This window comes from Lepisosteus platostomus, unplaced genomic scaffold, assembly GCF_059453375.1.
Source record: "Lepisosteus platostomus isolate fLepPlt1 unplaced genomic scaffold, fLepPlt1.hap1 Scaffold_63_H1, whole genome shotgun sequence".
Classification (NCBI taxonomy): Eukaryota; Metazoa; Chordata; class Actinopteri; order Semionotiformes; family Lepisosteidae; genus Lepisosteus; species Lepisosteus platostomus.
In genome coordinates, this window is record NW_028291678.1 from 459,689 (window position 1) to 473,694 (window position 14,006).

At 44.4% G+C, this 14,006-nt stretch overlaps 2 non-coding genes across 2 annotated transcripts; one reads left to right on the top strand and one right to left on the bottom strand.

The window, feature by feature from the left end:
• The first annotated feature begins 3,894 nt into the window (after positions 1–3,894).
• Positions 3,895–3,968, top strand: trnai-aau (transfer RNA isoleucine (anticodon AAU)). Its single transcript has one exon. It is a non-coding gene; the product is annotated as a tRNA-Ile (tRNA).
• A 5,001-nt stretch (positions 3,969–8,969) lies between these two features.
• On the bottom strand, positions 8,970–9,051 carry trnas-uga (transfer RNA serine (anticodon UGA)). Its single transcript has one exon. It is a non-coding gene; the product is annotated as a tRNA-Ser (tRNA).
• Between the last annotated feature and the right edge of the window lie 4,955 nt (positions 9,052–14,006).

Sequence of the window (14,006 nt, forward strand, 5' to 3'; positions counted from 1 at the left end):
GGAAAAGGACCCTCGAGTACGAGGGAAAAAAAATGAAAAAGATCATCTGGAGCGCGCCAACTCATGTCTGGACAGCCCAGTTTCATCGACGAGGTGGCCGAGTGGTTAAGGCGATGGACTGCTAATCCATTGTACTCTGCATGCATGGGTTCGAATCCTATCCTCGTCGTTCTCTACGTCTGACACGTGTGCCCGTTCGACGTTGGCCCTCCTTTTGTTTGCTCCAGTACTAGAGCCTTACATTTTCTAGCGGTGGCTGAACATGGTATAGAAGGCTAACGTCGGTATCGAACAGTGGCAGTAACAGTATTTACGTGCCGCTGCTGCCAAGGGAGAAAGCGATTTTTGACAGTCTCTCGAGAGACTGCGCTAGGTGTTTAGGGATAGACTTTGTCAGTTCCCCCTGGGATGATGGCCTCTCAAATAGTTTGTGATTCCTCTAGACGTTTATACAGTAGAAGCCTGCTTCGTGGCTTAAATCCAAGCTAAGGAAACAAGTTAGAGGTCTGATGCAGAACTGCGTATTCAATGAAGGGGAATACTACAGTACATTGCACTGTATGTGTGAGGAAAGCTGCCCCCTTCTGTTCCTTGTCGACCGAACAGAGGACTGTAAAGGATACCGCCAAGAAACTTTAGGATGATGGTTGGAATCCAGCTCCAAAGAAGCCCCTTTGGGTGTTATGTCATCAAAAAGTAAGAACAGAGAATCTCCCTTTGATCAAAAGCGCAACAGAACTGTTTTCCGTGGAGCAGGTTTCAGACCTGTAGACCTGTTTTATTTGTAGGGCAGGGCGCATTCCCAAACGCGAATCTCCTGTTTTAGAAATGCTTTGGGCGGCGTGAAGTGAAAATAAGAAGTGGGCTCCAGATGCACATGGAAGCAATCAAGTGTTTCATCCGAGCTGTTTCAAAGACTGCTCAACAGCTTTCCTTTCACAGAGGCCCAACGATTAATGATGGGGGTGCACCCTTCAATGTGCCTTACGACTCTAGGGAGTGATTGAGACGATTCGTAGCGTGTGTTCATTTCCCTCTATTCCCCGTGTTGCAGTGGTAGGATGACGTAAATTCCTGCTTCGACACGTAACGGCATTATAATCAAGTGCAGGAGCTGAGGGCTTTTGTTTTGTTTCGTTTTCCATGGCGTTCGTAAGCGCGCAAAACAAAGACAATTCCTGCGTCTAACACGAATGTAAATGCTTTTGAAAGTGCAGTGTGGTGCAGCTTGTAAAATCCTTGTCCACATTTGTGGTTTGTTGATGTTTTTTCTGTCTGCCAAAGTTGCATTTTGACATCCGGACGGGGAGACTTTATCATTTGAACGTGAAGCCAGCCTTAAACCCTCTGAGGCGTGTCTGTCTGCCGGCATGTATCTTGTGAAAGGTATTTTTTTTTTAACGGAGAGCGACTTTAAAAAAGTTTCCGCAGCCACCTCGCACTCCGTGTTAGATTATAGGAGGAATGCGGCGGCGGCGAGCTCGCTGTAGTCGTGGCCGAGTAGTTAAGGCGATGGACTTGAAATCCATTGGGGACTCCCCCCTCATGTTCGAATCCTACCGACTATGGCGTCTGCCGCACGTCGCCTTGTGCCTGTGCGGCAAAGGCGAAGTGCCGCTTCTCCTTTCCTGGTACTATAAAAATGCTACATCGCTTGGTCCTGTTTCCATGGAAAGCAGTTCTTCAGGTAATTCTACTCTCTTACCAAAGCTGTTAGGTTCCTTTCCGTGGTGAGAGGGGTTGTCATGCAACGCTGCCACATAGTGCCGACAGACAAGTGTGTTGCAGGAGAAGAGAAAAGTGTTTGAAGATTTAAGAGTGTCTTAGGTGGAGCCAAAATCAAGTGTCACAAATGCAAGTGGGAAGATTTCCAATGTTTAATATGGTCAAAATAAGCGGAAGTTATCTGCTGGTCCGGCACAGTCTGCCATGCTTTTGTCATATACTGTAAAGTGGTGTCGAACTGGGTGTCGAACTGGAGCCTCACCATTTGCATATGTGAGGCTCCAGTTATACATCGAGTGTCACATTAAATGACAAAAATGAAGAGAGTTAAAGCAGCTGGAGAGGTTTTCTTACAACGTTTGAGCTGACACAGTTTTGGAAAATGTTTCCTTCACGCTGCACTGAACAACATAGGCAGCCAAGAGTCTCCAAAACAAAACAGAATGGACAGATAGGAGAAAATTCCCACTCGTCCTGAAGTTCCCAAAATCCAGCACTGAGCGTAAACAAAGTGTCTAAGTAGCGTGGGAATGCTAACCCTAACCCTAGCTGGAGTTTGAGCAATCCAGCACTGAGCGTAAGAAGATGAGTCAAAGTAACGTCTAATCGGATTAGTTTCCTTAGAGCTGGTTCAGAGTTTGCTCAAGAGTTTACCTTTCACAGATGCGCAAAAAAGAATGTTGGGGGTGCACGCTTCAAGGCGCCTTACAGCTGTAGGGAGTGATTCGAGACGATTCGTGGCGAGTGCTCGTTCCCATATACCATACACCCCGGGGTGCAGTGCTAGGATGACGTACAATACCGCTTGGGCACGTAACGGCGTTATACGCAAGTGCGGGACGTGAGGGTTTTCGTTTGTTCGTTTTGTTTTGCTCTGCTTTGCTTTGTTTTGCTTTCCATCGCGTTGGTAAGAGCGTAAATAAAAAGGCGATTCCTGCGTCTACCACTAATGTAAGAGCTATTTCAAGTGCGACGTGGTGCGGCTTTTCAAATGCTTTTGGGCATTTCACTGTTGTTGATTCTTTTTTTGTGTGTAACAAAGTGGCATTTTCATGTCCGGACGGGGAGACTTTATCATTCCGACATGAAGCCACCCTTAAGTCCTCTGAGGCGTGTCTGTCTGCAAGGCTTGTATTTTGGAAATGTTTTTTTGAAACGGAGAACGACTTTGAAATAGGCTTCCGCCGGCGCCTCGCGATCCAGGTAAGATTGTAGCAAGAACGCAGCGGCAGTGGGGCTTGTTGTAGTCGTGGCCAAGTGGTTAAGGCGATGGACTAGAAATCCATTGGGGTCTCTCCACGCAGGTTCGAATCCCGCCGACTACGTTGTCCGCCTCCAGTCGGTGTGTTTCGGCGCAAGCAAAGAAGCGCGCCTCTTTGCTGTTCCTGGTGGTTTTAAAACGCCCAATCGCTTGTACCCGCTACCTTGGAAATAAGTTCTTCAGCGTCCGCGAATGGTATTTTGCAGCTGGAAGCAGATGTCGACGCGTTTTGCACAGAGCACCAAAAAAGCGTCTTTTTTGAAGGCCCAGGCACTGAGCATTGGTGGTTCAGTGGTAGAATTCTCGCCTGCCACGCGGGAGGCTCGGGTTCGATTCCCAGCCAATACAGTGGCTTTTGCAGCGAGCGGCTCCATCACTTGCATCCCCTTGCAACTCGCAACTCAAAAAACCCACTGAAGCTAAGCAGGTGTGAGCCAGGTCAGTACCCGGATGAGGGTGAGCTACAGGGAAAAACAAAGCTTCCAGCTGGAAGCGGTGTTAATGGTGCCGGCGGGGGGGGCGCTCACCCTGAGGTCTGTGCGGGTCCCAATGCCCCAGTATAGTGACGGAGATGCTGTGTTGTAAAAGGGCGCTGTCTTTTGGATGAGATGTAAAACCGAGGTCACAGCGCTCTGTGGTCATTCAAAATGACCACCAAAACCTTTGACAAAAGCTCTTGGTAATTGATGGTCTTCAATAATGCTTCTCCTTTAGGTACATTTTAAATCAGCTGAAAAATGCTGTGAAATGGGGGGGCACTTCAGGCCAGTGTAGGATTTGGGTTACAAGAACCATGAAACTGCACGAGAAAGCCCGTACACTGAATTACACGGCTTTCTATTCAAAGGAGGACAAAAGAAATTCCCTGAGTTCGATTTTTTGCAGCACAGAGAGGAGCACTGTTGTGAGGCCGGTTAGCTCAGTTGGTTAGAGCGTGGTGCTAATAACGCCAAGGTCACGGGTTCGAGCCCCGTACTGGCCAGGTCCCTTTCTCCTCTCTTACCAAAGCTGTTAGGTTCCTTTCCGTGGTGAGAGGGGTTGTCATGCACCGCTGCCACATAGTGCCGACAGACAAGAGTGTTGCGGGAGAAGAGAAAAGTGTTTGAAGATTTAAGAGTGTCTTAGGTGGAGCCAAAATCAAGTGTTACAAATACAAGTGGGAGGATTTCCAATGTTTAATATGGTAAAAATAAGCGGAAGTTATCTGCCGGTCCGGCACAGTCTGCCATGCTTTTGTCATATACTGTAAAGTGGTGTCGAACTGGGTGTCGAACTGGAGCCTCACCATTTGCATATGTGTGTGCGTTGTTAGTTGTTCTGACGATTGATTTTCTAAAAGCCCCAACGAACAACCTCGTGTTTATTGCTACAATTAATAATTGTCTCAGTAAACCCATCAAACCTCTACATTTAATGGCGTCCCTGGGCGGGCGAGTTTAGAATGAAATGAGAATCAATCGCACAGAATAACTGATGTTATACAGATATACATCGAGTGTCACATTAAATGACAAAAATGAAGAGAGTTAAAGTAGCTGGAGAGGTTTTCTTACAACTTTTGAGCTGACACAGTTTTGGAAAATGTTTCCTTCACGCTGCACTGTACAACATAGGCAGCCAAGAGTCTCCAAAACAAAACAGAATTGACAGATAGGAGAAAATTCCCACTCGTCCTGAAGTTCCCAAAATCCAGCACTGAGCATAAACAAAGTGTCTAAGTAGCGTGGGAATGCTAACCCTAACCCTAGCTGGAGTTTGAGCAATCCAGCACTGAGCATAAAAAGATGAGTCAAAGTAACATCTAATCGGATTTGTTTCCTTAGAGCTGGTTCAGAGTTTGCTCAAGAGTTTACCTTTCACAGATGGGCAAAGCAGAAAGTTGGGGGTGCACGCTTCAAGGCGCCTTACAGCTGTAGGGAGTGATTCGAGACAATTCGTGGCGTGTGCTCGTTCCCATATACCGTACGCCCGGGGTGCAGTGCTAGGATGACGTACAATACCGCTTGGGCACGTAACGGCGATATATGCAAGTGCGGGACGTGAGGGTTTTCGTTTGTTCGTTTTGTTTTGCTCTGCTTTGCTTTGTTTCGTGGTCAAGAGGCGTAAGGTAAGTCGTAATCCAGGGAGAACACTGGTGGCAAACAGTCCGAGGTGAGAGGCGAGGTCCAAAGTCAAAAAGGCAGAAGGGGAGTCCAATATCCAGAATAAACGAGGTAATGGAAAAAACGCCAGGTAGAGCTCTCAAGGAATAGACTCAATACCGAGCAGCGGGAAGCAGGTAAAGATGGTAAAAATAGCACTGCGTACCGCACGGTGGAGTGTGTGCAGGTGGGTTAACTCGTGCGGCAGCGTTTGTTAATAATCACCCACTGCTGGTGCTGATTAGATCGCTTAAGAGTTGGTCTTAACTGCCTGGCGGTCATGACAAGCTCCTCTTTAAGCTGTGGTTTAGTTTTGCAATCATGTGTTTCTAGAGCAGTTATTTATGGGGGTGGGTGGGTCTTTCACAGAGGCTCAGGACAAATCCCCCGCATGAAAGTCTACTGTGTGCGTTCAGACAGTCACAGGTCAAGAGCCAGGCAGGAGGACAATGGACAGAAGAGCCAACGAGCTAAAAATAAAAGAACGAATATGAAAAAGCCACCATCTTTTTCTTTTTGACATTTTCCGACATTCATGCAAGCCAAGACAAAGTTGCTCGTAGCTACTTGTGGATTCAAATACTCTATCGAGTGCTTTGATGAGTTTTTGCAATTTGATTTGTCATCCTGTCAGCCTGTTTCTGTTTTTTTTTTCAATCTAGTGATGGAAAGTAAGAGGGAAATGATGGAGCAATCAATAACCGCTCCGGAAAAATGGCAGAAAGAAATGGCCCGTCACTTAGGACATTTGTGAAGCAGAGGAGTGACATCACCACAAAGGCGACTTATTCTGCTGATCGTTTTGGTGAATAATCATTGAGGCGCGTTAAGAGAAAGGTAGCTGCGTCAGCATGCTTAGGCTGCAAAGGATAAAGCAAAGGTTTACTCCATGCTGAAAAGAGAAAAAAATTAGCACAACGTTTCGGCTGTGGAGCCTTCTGCGCCATCTTCTTTAGCGATGGTGATGATGTTTACATTGGAAAAACTGAGACACGCATACCAGAGAAGCTCGAACCACCAACCTTTCAGTTAACAGCCAAATGCACTAACCGATTGCTCCACAGAGACTGACAGCCTTTTGTGCTCCCTACATTTGCAGGTTTATGGTCAAAGAAAACAGTCGTTTGCGCTTCTTGTAGCCAGCAATATTTTTTCACTGACAACCAAGAAATTGATTTCATCTTTCACAAAATGTATGGATTTCTTCAAAAACAAGTTATTCCAGAAAGGAAATGAATTCTTGCATTAAACTGAACCAAGCTGTACATGTTTGTCTGAAATGATACATTTGGCACAACAAGACACGGAGAGAGGCACAGCTGGTATTCAGACCCAGGATCGCCTGCTTACTAGGCAGGCACTTTAACCCACTAGGGAGCACCGCACTTTTACAGACACTTGGACATATCTGCGCTCGGTGTGCACTTAACATAATCTCTGAGCCCGTTGCCTCTTTCCCATTTAATAGCAGAACTGACGCCAAGAGAAATGATGAGAAATGGCATTTATCTGGCACTTCTCATGTCCAAGGAGCTCAATGCCCTTGACACCTCCCCAAGGCGACAGAGCTGTGCATTCTTTGGCGACAACATTTTTTCTTTTGTTTTATTTCTATACTTATTGATAGAAGAAAAACGATATGTCATGTACTGTAAGGGAAATGTCTCTTTTCATGGGGAAAGCTAGCACCAGCAAATGTTGTGTTTAGAAGAAGTGATTTAACATGACACGTGACCTAACATACCAGAGCAAAAGCTCACCCAGCAAGCCCTGCTTTACTTCTACAGGAGAGAAGTAGAGTCTGCAAGATGTTCAGCTGGGTAGCTATGTCAGCATGCCTCGGCTGCAAAGGAACAAGTAATAGGTTTATTGCATGCTGAAAAGAGAAGAAAGGAACCACAACGTTTCGGCCATGAGGTCTTCTCACACCTGAAGAAGCCTCACACCTGTAAAAGGTTCCATGGTTTTCTTTCTTCTCTTTTCAACATGGAATACACCTATTGTCTGCAAGATGTGACAATTTCACGGTGTTTTGGAAGAAAACTTTTTTTCTTTGAATTCAAAATCAATCGGAATTTCAGCACGACACATCAACACTTTTTCTGTTTTAAGGAGATGATATTTTAAACCTGATAAAAATAGTAGGAAACACAAGTTTCTTGCTGTGAAAATTTAGATGGGGAAGTGTACTACTGGTAGCAGTGTAGAGCTCTCTGTGGTGGAGTGCAAGCGCATGTTCTATGGGCCAGTGGCGTAATGGATAATGCGTCTGATTTCGGATCAGAAGATTGTAGGGTCGAGTCCTGCCTGGCTCGTGAGGCTTTTAAACCTCTCAGGTTCCTCGGTAACAGGTTGCCGTCATGTATATGAACTATAGAAAAGCATTTGCTACAACCCGTAAATTAGCACGCAAGTGTGGGCTAGTTAACACAGAACTGTATGGAGATCATCTCCAGCTCCGAGCTCAATTGAAATCAGCTGAATTTGTGCTCAGTAGGGTTGGGAGGACTCAGCATTGCTATTGTTCTAATTGGCATGAACTGCAGGGGATCTGAATCAGAACATGTCAGTTAGTTCGATCATTGCGTCAATATGTAGGCCACGTTAATATAGAATTATTACTTTGTCTGTCTCGTCTTTGTATATAGCTGAATGTCCCTGACAATTTCATGTTAGTTTTTAAGAACGACATTGGTGCTAATATATACATATATAGCATATAAGGAACACGTAAAAGTTGAGTCCATGCTGAAAAGATAAGAAAACCGCCACAAGGTTTCATCTTGGAATAAATCTTTACTTGTTGTTTTGCAGCCTACCCATTCTGACCTAACTCCTCCCTTGAAATTCCCTAACAGATAAGGGTACGTAACGGCTCATGCGATGCTCAGTTGCAATTTGTCCCAAAACAAACAAGAACAGCAGCTGAGGGTTTGAGTTTGAACATGCACTGTATTAAAGCAGCTTTTATTTCCATTGATAAATGCTAGATATTCCTACAGAGATTCTCCAGGTGAGTAAGCGATTCCTGTTTCTGTTTCTATTTCTGTTTCATATATATATACAGTATATATATATGTTACATGTGTCTCTGCAATAGTATAAATGTGTTATACACTATCAGGGGCTGCTTTTTTGTGCACCTCATCTACAACAAGGGGTTTTTTTTCATTTATGTTTGTGGACCTTCACCATTTGAGGAAGTGAGTTAGATAAGAAAGTTACAGGTATGGTGAGCAATGACTGACAAAGGCACGTACTGCGTATTCCTTACAGAAGTGTAAGCAATTTGTTCTAAAAAACACCGACTAAAGTCCAACATCGTTAGCAATCTTATTACTTAAACAGAATTAACATCAATAAACTGTAAGGTGCTGGTACATGCGAGTAGATTTGATCTTCTATTAAACAAAAATGCAATTACAGCTCTAAAAAGGTCAACCTAGACTTCTGTAACAGATCTGTTCAGGTCATCGCTGTTCCTCTGACCTTGTGAGTCTTTGGAATTTTAAAAGTGTATTTTGCTTGCCTTTCATGTGGTCTGTGTACAAGTCACTGTGGCGTATGCGGTCCTACACAGCCTTGCTATAGACGTGACGAGCCTCCGCTATGTTGCAATGGAGAACAGGTTCAGTACGGAGCTGCCGAGAAAATTCAGCTGGAAAGCTCGTTGCAGAAAAGCATCGGTATCTGTGTCCAGCGGCAAAGCGTCCTTCGTGGGTGCTGAAGAATCGATTTCACAGGCTGCGGGTCCAGGCGATTTAGAGTGTTAAAGGTCCCAGCGAAAACGAAACGGCACTGGTCCTTTTACACGCACACACGCAACCAAATGCAAAGGACACCGTAGTCGGCAGGATTTGAACCTGCGCGGGGAGACCCCAACGGATTTCAAGTCCGTCACCTTAACCACTCGGCCACGACTACAGCGAGCGCCGCGGCCGCTGCCTTCTTGCTACAATCGAACAGGGAGTGCGAGGCGGCGGCGGAGGCAACTTTTTTCAAGTTCGCTCTCCGTTTAAGAAACCTTTTACGCCATACGTGCAAGCACACACACACACCTCAGAGGACTTAAGGGTGGCTTCAAGTTGGAATGATAAAGTCTCCCCGTTCGGACATGAAAACAGAACGTTCTTAGACAGAAAGCAATCAACAACGGAGACATGTGGACGACGATTTCAGTCACTGCACTTTGAATAGCATTTTTAGTCCAGTTACAGGAGATGCACCAATGGCCCTTGACCTACGCTCTTACCAATGCCTTGAACATTCAAACAAAACAGCCCTCAAGTCCTGCGGTTTAATATAACGCTGTTACGTGTCGAGGCAGTATTTGACTCTGTCCTACCGTTGAGACACGGGGCGTATATGGAAACGAACACATGCTACGTCTCTAATCGGTCCCTACAGTTGGAAGGCTCCTTGAAGCGTGCACCCCCATCATTCATCTTTGCGCATCTGTGAAAGGTAGACTCTTGAGCAATGTTTGAGCCAGCTCTAAGGCAACTAGTGCTATTGGACAGACACCTCTGGAAGATCCTAAGAGTCTCTTAACACCACTTCCAGCAGCAAGCTTAATTGTTCGCTGGAGGTCTCCCACCCAGGTACTGACCAGGCAAAGAATCACCAGTACATTGAATGTGGAAGTTAATCCTGAAATCCAATTACATATCTCAAGGTAAGACAAATCCATAAGAACATGTCTTAGTATTACTTCATTTACATTAGTATGGCACTGAGATGGTGCTCTTCTTTAAGCTGTGGTTTACAGATGCAGCCATTCAAAACAAGCGGGCGATACCGCAATATTTTGCGGTGCGCTTTACTCAGTCTACCACGACTTACCGTAAATTCTCCTTTAGTACCGCAATTAAAATAATAGTATCCGGAATTTCCACAAGGTGGAGCTAATAAAGCTCATCCTCTCATGTTTGAGCTGTCGCCATCAAAGTCTTTACCGAAGATATTACTAATAGTATTAATAATGAATGACCTTGGACAAGCTGTAAACTCAAAGTATTGCCCTGGTCCACATTCTTTTTTTCATCGACCATCTTTGTAAAAGTAACACCACAGCATTTCGCAATCACGCATTTGTTTCCAATCATGCAAAGCACAGTAATTTTTGAAAATCTCCTATTCACCATGCCTTTCACCTGCTCATAAAAGAGATCAGTTTAGGAACATAAACACAGTACTGTATGCAAACTGTACTGTATACAGATGCAGCCATTCAAAACGGGTGGGGTATTTCGCGGCATACCCCGGTCGGTGTGTCGTGGTATCACGGGGTATCACGCGGTTAATCGCGTCATTTGACGTCATGCTGGAAACTATCCGGCGTCACCTTGTAAAACCGCCAGGGGGAGCTTAACCTCTCATGTACAGCATTTGAGCTTTTAATTTTGAACTGTGTATTACAGCATGTTAATCATTAGTCATTAAAATGTTGGTATATTTTATGAAAGCAAGATTGCTCAGTTGGACAGAAGTACACAACCTACCTTTATCAGAAATATTTATGCATCAAAGCCTTTACCGAAGATATTACTAATAGTATTAATAATGAATGACTTTGGACAAGCTGTATACTCAAAGTATAATTTCTTTAGCACATTTGTACAAGCACTTGGAATCTGTCCAAGCCATACTTTGTCAGGCATTTTGTTTTAGTTCAACGGGCATAAAAACTCCCTTGCTTTTAACAGGGCGTTTCATAATTTTTAACTACGAAAATGATTTAAAATGCAACACTTATCATTCAACTAGAGCTCAAAATATCACAAGGATCCTCAAGAGCACAGCAAAGACTATTTTAAAAGATACTTGTATGAGATACATGAGAATCCAGGCTTTTTTATCAACGCTTTCTTTTCCGTATACCAGATTTTATGGAACCACTTCAGAAGGGTGTCAGCCAGTCAGATTCCAGGAATCGGTACTTTAAAGGAAAAATACACACCGGTATTCCATTTCTCCCTAACGATTTTAAGCATCGAAGTATTTAACTAGCATGTGAAATAGCGTGTGAAAAAGTGGTAGTTTTAAGCTTTTCTGCTAATATAATATGGAATCGCGTATCTAAAGAATTTAATAACGATATGATTATATTCGTGTACTGCGACAGGGCTGTGTAGGGCTGTTTCGCCTCCACCTTCATGCGACTTCCCTTGTAGCCTACTGGTCTACGTGCGCGATTACCAACTCACAGGTTGTGTGTTCAAATCCAGCTGGTGCTGGACTCTTCTTTTAACAAACATTTCTTCGAAAAAATAGAATAGCAATATTATGGACAATCAATTGACTTTTATATTTCAAAATATCACAACATGATCGATTCTAAGTCATTTTTGATAACAATGAATAGTCACCTTCTTCCCTTCTGACAACGGTCACTGCTTCTGCTTCCTGCTTCTATTGTGTGTGTGTGTGTAATAGAGTAAATTTTTATAGAGAAATGGAGGCTGGACAGTATGCGTTACAATATAAACATTTATATTGATTTAAATCGTGTTTTGATTTAAATCGTAAACGCGTGTTTAATTATATGTGTTTTTTTAATCATAATCAGGCTAATGCAACATAAATTGATACAGTATCTTTGTCTTCTAAGTATTGTTGTAACAGAAGAAATAAGGTTCTTGATCCCGAGATGAAGTAAAACAGATGAGTTTATTGCATGCAAGGAACAATAAAGCCGAAGTCTTGTTTCCCACAAGAAACAACAAAACCGAAGTATTGTTCCCCGTACTGTTACAAACTTTTGGGTTATATAGTGTTTTCTTCTCCGTTTCTGACGTCACTCGGTCTGATGGTAAAGAGGGGGGTTCATGGTATTTGGCCAGTTTACGATGTTCTGGACAAATGGTCAGTTTAACATTACACCCAGGGGGGTTCCTAGCTTGCATCTGCAATCCTTATCAGTTAACCCCCCTTTCCTGCCATAAACCCCAGCTTGTGGCTTGAAAGTCTAAACCCCCTACAGAAAGGATTAAATTCAAACCCCCGTCTTCACATCTTTCTTCATTCCCCCCTTATAAAATATGGCATACGTCAGTGTAGCCTATTTTTATACATACAATGTCAGGGCAGATCTTTCCTTTCTTGGCGAACAGGTATGTATTGCCATGACATTGTACGTTCCACAGTTATAGCAAGATGTGATACATGTTTTTGTGCACGTGATGATTACAATTATACATATAAACAATACTATTCCTACAAATAAACACTGTAAAAAGGTTCCACCCCAGGCCCCAAACACAGACTTTACCCAAGACCCAATTCCCTAATTTTCAGTATAATAGTCCTGATATTTCTGTCCCTCATTGTAAATGTGTTGGGCCAGATCTGAGATGTGCTCAGAATTATCAGGGATATATGTGCAGCATTCAGTGCCAATTACTGCACAAGTTCCTCCTTGGGCCGCCAGTACATAATCTAAAGCTAGTCGGTTCTGCATGGCCACTGTTCTGAGGGCTACCATCTCATCATTAACAGCCTTCAGACTAGATGAGATAGAATTTGCTAATTCTTCTAAAGTCGAGGCCATTTGAATTAACTCTCGACTCAGAAAGTTCATGCCGGCTTGTGGAAATATTATACCTAAATAATATTTCCAATCAGCCAATTTTCTTTGTGGTCTGTGGTTAGGTCCGAAGGGGCTGTGGGTTTGAACACGGATATGAGGAACCACATATCCTAAATAACATGAGCCAGACCACTGGGCTGGCAACCATGGGTAGGCTCGTTTTCCACAACTGAAATATGTTCCGTTTGGCGCTCCCCATGCCTCTGAAAATAAGAAGCTTATACCAAATTGTGGGGTGTGCCGATCCCATCCTGGAATTTGGAAGGTAGAGGTGGATATATTTGCAGCGATGGTAAGGTTGCAACGACTCCATCCAACCAAGTGCAGACCATTAGTGTGCTGAAAACATATGTTTCCCTCACGTTCCTTATTTAGAGTCAGGTATGGTGGTGTATGGCTTCTGTTATATTTAGGAGCGTAAGAGCCTGTGAAACTCGTGGGCTCTAAGCCTCGCTCCTGTAGATATTGTAATGTTGTGCAGGTTAAAGTCGTGTTATGGCAACCCCCATAGTTTGTCATATAAAATCTCCTAAATTATCCCTCCAAATGATCATGCCTATGACTTCCTCGAGACGCCAAGGAATGGCCCCCATAGGAAGTCCTTCCTGTACATATTTGGGTAATGCGGCACACACCCAGCAGGCACTTTGGTTGGTTTTCTTAGCTGTCAGATAGGAGACGCCTAAAAAGGAATTAATTCCATGTTCTCCTTTGTGGGAGAGATGATCATTAATCCCTGCGGAACATAGTCCTACAGCAACAATTATCGTTATTGACAGAAATGATTTCATTCTGAGTCTGTAAATGGGGATGAGGCTCGTCGGCAGTGTGACGCGTGGATCCAGCGATCTTTTCCTTCCACTCGAACCGCAGACTCAGTTGTCAACAGGATCTGGTAGGGTCCGTCCCACCTGGGCTGGAGAACCTGTGAAGGAAATTTCCTGATCCACACCCACTCTCCTGGGATGAGGTCGTGCCCTCCTTCAGGTGGTGGTCCCCACGCCTCCAGGACCTGCTCGCGGGCTCCTTGGGTGGCCTCTGTCAGCAACTTGCAATACTGTAACAGAGAATCAGTTAGTATACTCAAGCCTACTCTGTCATGTCCTGGAGAGTCACTCAGTCTCATGGGACGCCCCGTGATCACCTCAAACGGGCTCAGCCCCACTATTCGATTTGTCCCAGCCCGGATGCTGCACAGTACGGCGGGCAATGCATCCACCCAGGGGATCCCTCCCAGGTGGTACTTTGTCAATTTAGCTTTCAAAGTCCGGTTCACCCGTTCCACCATGCC